A 6,000-nucleotide genomic window follows, 5' to 3' on the forward strand; every position below is an offset into this window, starting at 1 on the left:
TTTTTTTACACTTTTCTATTCATGTTGTATGATTTTTGTCTTCATAGAAGAGATTTCTTTTCTTTTCTTTTTAATCCATTTAAACTGTCAGGAGAAAAAGAAACCGCAGGACTGAAGATTAAATACTGAGAAAAAAGAAGCATAGATGCAAATGACAGTACAGCATGTCACTGTGTGAGGTATTAGTTTCCTTCTGTGCTGCCAATGTATTTCTTATGTGATGCAGCTGGTAAATAATAGCCTCTTGTACCTTAATATGAGTGTGCTAGATTTTTTTTTTTTATATTAGCACTCTACATGGGGGGAATTCTAACACCTGGAACTAGTATGTTAATGAAACTACAGCTCTGTGCAAAATTCCAGCTGTTAACGTGAGATCAATCCATATGACCAAAAAAAAAGGTGTCTGATGCTGCATATGCTGCTGTGTTTTGGTTTTGGGGAGGGGAAGGCATCTGCATCTTCATCTGCACCACAACATGGCACTATGCAAACTTACCCTTATCCCCAGTCTGCCCTTCTACATGCTATTTAGCTGCTCTGGACTTTTTGGGGGTTTGAGATGTGCATATGAAGTGCCTCCTTTCAAGATGCATGTTGAAGTGAAAAGCTATTCAAGACTTGCAGACATCCTGCTGCTATCAGGAATGGAGAGATGTATTTTCTATTTATACTGCCCTCAACGTGCACAAGATGCTCCAGAGGACAAATTAAAAGCAGTTCCTTAGGTGTTTACAGTTTCATATGAGAGATTGCAAATGAGAGTAACTAACAACTGTGCGGGAGGGCAAGGGATGAGAAAGCACAAGACTGACAGTAACAATATCATTTTTAGATACTTGTATGACTCTCATCATACTACTACTTGGGCACCTTATACTCTTTGATGTCACAAGTACGGTTGTGAGGTAGGGAAGTACCTATGATTCTGATTTTTCAGATAGGGAACTGAGGCACAGAGAAGCTCAGGCTCTGATCCACAAAGTCACTGGGTGAGAGAAAGTGAGAGAATGCATCACAACACCCAAGTCCCTTGGGGAATTCAGGCCTAAGACCACTCAAGGTCATATAGGACGTCTGTACCAGTGGAGGAAATTCAACCCAGATTTTCCACCTGAACCACAGGACCATCCTTCCTGTCTTATCCTTCCTCTCAAAATAAAATCATCTGGGTACTGAGTTATGGGAAGCATATATCCTAATGGCTCAGTTAAAGGAACTTTTTATGGTGGCTAATTCTCTGTGAGAGACACAGAAGTAGTGAGATTTTAGGAGGATTTGAATGAGGATTGGGGTTGTGGCTTAGTGACTGGGTATTGGGAGGGGATTCTGCATATAGGTGGAAAAAGGCACGGAAATGGGTGTTGGATAGGAAAAGAAGGGTGTGTGAGAGTTGTTTTTGGCACAAGTTTGAGTAGGTCTTTAGCTGAAGCTCAGGCATTTTCATGATTTTTCCAATGGTAAATCATTCACAGCAGTAGTACACTGCAACGTGTCCAGAACAAAAGGCCCAAAGACACTGCACAGCTTTGCCAGGAGGAGCAGTACATTACAGGCAGAAGTCAGGGACACAGCACTTTCTTTGCGGTTATGTTGCTTCAGTATTGTATGGATACCTTTAAAATTAACATGTAGTAGGTTACAATTTCCCCACTCACCAACCAGAGAGTGAGGCTGGTCCACTTACCCTAAGAAAAAAGGTTTGTTTCACTTGAATGATAAAACACTGGGGCCTGGTCTACACTACAGACATGTATCAGTATAACTATGCCACTGAGATGTGTGAAAAATCCACTCTCTAGAGCGATGTAGTTATACCGCTGCTAACCGCCCCCATGTAGATGCCCAGGAAGGTGGATTAACTACGCCAATTTGAGTCATGATTAACTACACCAATCAGCGTAGGAGCGTCTTCACTTAAGCGCTACACTGGCGCAGCTGCACCAATGCAGCATTTTAACCTGCCCTAAATCAGAAAGAATGAAATACAACGCTAAAGAAAGACAACAGTTAGCTGGTGTTTAACTAGCCCAGTTTTGCAGCGATCACTGTTGTTTTAACTATCTAACCCAAGGGCTTTTCCTGCCACTATTGAAGTCAATGGAGGCTTTGCAAGTGGGCACTAACTCCCATGAGTCTATTCCTCAGCCCAGACCTGCACTGCAGTTTTATAGGTATTCCCTAGCTTTCCCATAGACTTCTTCTGTCCTGCTCACATCAATGCCACAGCTTTACAAAAGTTTCCTCACTTTTTCCTATTCTTGAGCATGAAGTATAATTTTAATTTTTAAATTAAAAAGTTAAGTGTTTATTAATGTTTATAAATATAACAAATGCAGTTAAAATAAAACTGTTTAGAACACTTGCAAACTATCCCCTTGTCCCCTGAAATATATCACGTATTCAGAAAAAAAATTGTTTTTATATATTATATATATGTAGCAAAACAATACCCATCCTTCCAGGTCCCCAGAACTCTTCCATGTTGCTACTTTATCTTTGTCTTAGTCAGTCCCTGAAATAACACTTATCATGACAAGCTATTTTAAAATATAAGCTTAGTATTAACACACATTTTCACAGACATATTTATAGACATCCTGTGTGTGGGCAGAGCAAGCCACCCTCCGTATGTATTCCAATGAACTGGAAGATTGGAGCTTTTAAACTGTCAGACCTGTGTATGGGTAAGAGAGACTCTATTTTCACTCATATCACAGTGAAAGATTAGCAGCTTGAAATCAGTTTGACAGTTTCAGTTACTCTATTGCATACCACAGGGAATTTTAATTCCAACCTGTGAAATTGTAATTGCTTCTCAAGAAGAACAGAGGGATTCTGGGTAATGGCCATAGCCAAGATCAGTGTCAGAGTTGCCAGTTGCTGCCACTTCAGATATTACTGGCTGTTATTCAAAAATCATTCCAGCTTTCCATATGGGAAGTTGAACTAGGGAGTGAAACTAAATTAACAGAAGCTGTCAGATGTTCAGAAATATGCAGGCAGCGATGTGACAGAGGTGTAGGAACTCTCCTCAAAAGGTACCTTTTCTCTTTCTCGCTTTCTTAAAAATAAGGCTTATGCAAAAAGACAATTTGTGTTTTATGCTCATTGTTAAATGAGGATGTCATCAGTAAAAGAATGCCGTTTAATGGAAGGATTAAATGTCAATCCTGCCCAAACAGCAGGAAAAAAACGTTATCAGGTTGGTGTTTAGAGCAGATTTAACATGCCCTTGCCATTCAAGTTTTGTAGTGTGATAGATTCCTCACTGAAAAGAGTTTGAAGTAGAGAGCACAAAGCTAACACAGTCATCCAAAAACAAGCACAGTTGAGGCTCCTTTTTGTTTGGGGAAAAAAGTAGGGTTGTCAATTAATCGCAGTTAACTCATAATTAATTATGATTAAAAAATTAATCGCAGTTTTAATCACACTGTTAAACAATAGAATACCAATTGAAATTTATTAAATATTTTGGATGTTTTTCTACATTTTCATATATACTGTATTCTGTGTTGTAACTGAAATCAAAGACATTATTTTTTATTACAAATATTTGCACTGTAAAAATGATGAACAAAATAAATAGTATTTTAAATGAACCTCATACAAGTACTGTCGTGAAAGTGAAACTTACAAATGTAGATTTTTTTTGTTAAACATAACTGCACTCAAAAAAAATTGTAAAACTTCAGAGCCTAAAAGTCCACTCAGTCCTACTTTTGTTCAGCCAATCACTAAGACATACAAGTTTGTTTACATTTCCAGGAGATAATGCTGCCCTCTTCTTATTTACAAGTCACTGGAAAGTGAGAATAGGCATTTGCATGGCACTTTTGTAGCCAGCATTGCAAGGTATTTACAGCCCAGCTGTGTTAAACATTTGTATGCCCCTTCATGCTTCAGCCACCATGTCATAGGACATGCTTCCGTGCTGATGATGCTCTTTAAAAAAATAATGTGTTAATTAAATTTGTGACTGAACACCTTGGGGGGAGAACTGTATGTCCCCTGCTCTGTTTTACCCACATTCTGCCATATATTTCATTATATCAGTCTTGGATGATGACCCAGCATATGTAATTCATTTCACTATAGATTTCACAACGCAAAGAAGGTACCAATGTGAAATTTCTAAAGATAGCTACAGCACTTGCCCCAGGGTTAAGAATCTGAAGTGCCTTCCAAACTCTGAGAGGGATGAGGTGTGGAGCATGCTTTCAGAAGTCTTGAAAGAGCAACACAATAATGCGGAAACTACAGAACCTGAACCACCAAAAAAGAAAATCAACTTTCTGCCAGTGGAATCTGACTCAGATAAAGAAAATGCATCAGCCCACACTGCTTTGGATTGTTATCAAGCAGAATCCGTCATCAGCATGGACGCATATCCCCTGGAATGGTGGTTGAAGCATGAAGGGACATATGAATCTCTAGTGCATCTGGCATGTAAATATCTTGGGACACCAGCTACAACAGTGTCATGAGAACACCTGTTTTTCACCTTCAGGTGACATTGTAAACAAGAAGCAGGCATTATCTCCCACAAAAGTAAACAAACTTGTTTGTCTGAGCGATTGGCTGAACAAGAAGTAGGACTGAGTGGACTTGCAGGCTCTAAAATTTTACATTGTTTTATTTTGAATGCAGGGTTTTTTGTACATAATTCTATATTTGTAAGTTCAACTTTCATGATAGAGATTGCACTACAGTACTTGTATTAGGTGAATTGTAAAATACTATTTCTTTTGGTTTTTTTTACAGACCAAATACTTGTAATCAAAAGTAAATATAAAGTAAGCATTGTACATTTTGAATTCTGTGTTGTAATTGAAATCAATATATTTCAAAATGTAGAAAACATCCAAAATATATAAATGGTATTCTATTATTAACAGTGAGATTAATCGCACGATTAATTTTTCTAATTGCACAATTAATCGAGATAATTTTTTAATCTCTTGACAGCCCTAAAAAAGAAAAGGGGTTGATTACTAACTAGCCAAAGACATACTTAAATGGTTACTGTGAATGAATATATGTGTGAGAGAGTGAGGATGCATAGGCTTTAGGGATATCTATCTATATAGATAGATATATATATTTTTGCAGTGTGCTTCATGGGGCAAAGGCTACCTTTTATTTCTGTGTTTCTACAACATCTAGGACAGCAAAAGAGGATCCTGATCTATGACTGGGGTTCCTAGATACTATGGTGATACAAATTCAGAGTAGACTCAATGTATCAGATTTCTCAAGCACTGTGATGGTGCATAGAGGGATGCTCTTTTGTTTAACTAGGTCTCAAACCATAATGATGCTGTACAATTTAAAAATTAACACCTTGAATGGCACTCAGAAGCAGCTGGGAAGCCACTGGGAGCACATAACAGATATAACGTACTCACACTGACCTGCTCCATAAAATAGCGTTGCACTAGTTGAAGTTTATCATTAATCTACAATGGTAGCCTCAAGTAGCAAACAGTTGGGATTCAGTTTGTGTTTTGCCTGAAAGCCCAGTTGAGTTCTTATTTGATTAGAATTGGGTTATCTATCCTTGATCTATACCCAAAGTTTACCAGCCACAAATCAGGCAAATAAAGAATGTTCTATAATAGAATGTGTAAGAGAAACCCCTCAAAGTCAAAAGGAAGATGGAAACATACTGATTATTTAAGGACTTCCAAATAACTTTGGAAGACTTGATTTGAGAACCACAGTATATGCAGCCATTTTCTCCTACCTTCTGCTGAGATGCATTTCTTTTTGCAAAAATTCTGAGATTATAAAAAGTTGTTGATGAAATTCTGGCTGCAACTAAGTCAATGGGGCCAGGAATCCACCCTGTTAATTTATCCACAAGCATATTAAGGATAAACAGCATGAACTATGGGTATGCATTTTTGGAAATCTGTACAAAGATAACAATTTATTTACAAGGTACTCTGGTGGAGAGCTGGAGAGAAGATATGGATACAATGGACTCTTAAAAGTGGG

This window comes from Lepidochelys olivacea, assembly GCF_965140295.1.
Source record: "Lepidochelys olivacea isolate rLepOli2 genome assembly, chromosome: 2".
NCBI lineage: Eukaryota > Metazoa > Chordata > Testudines > Cheloniidae > Lepidochelys > Lepidochelys olivacea.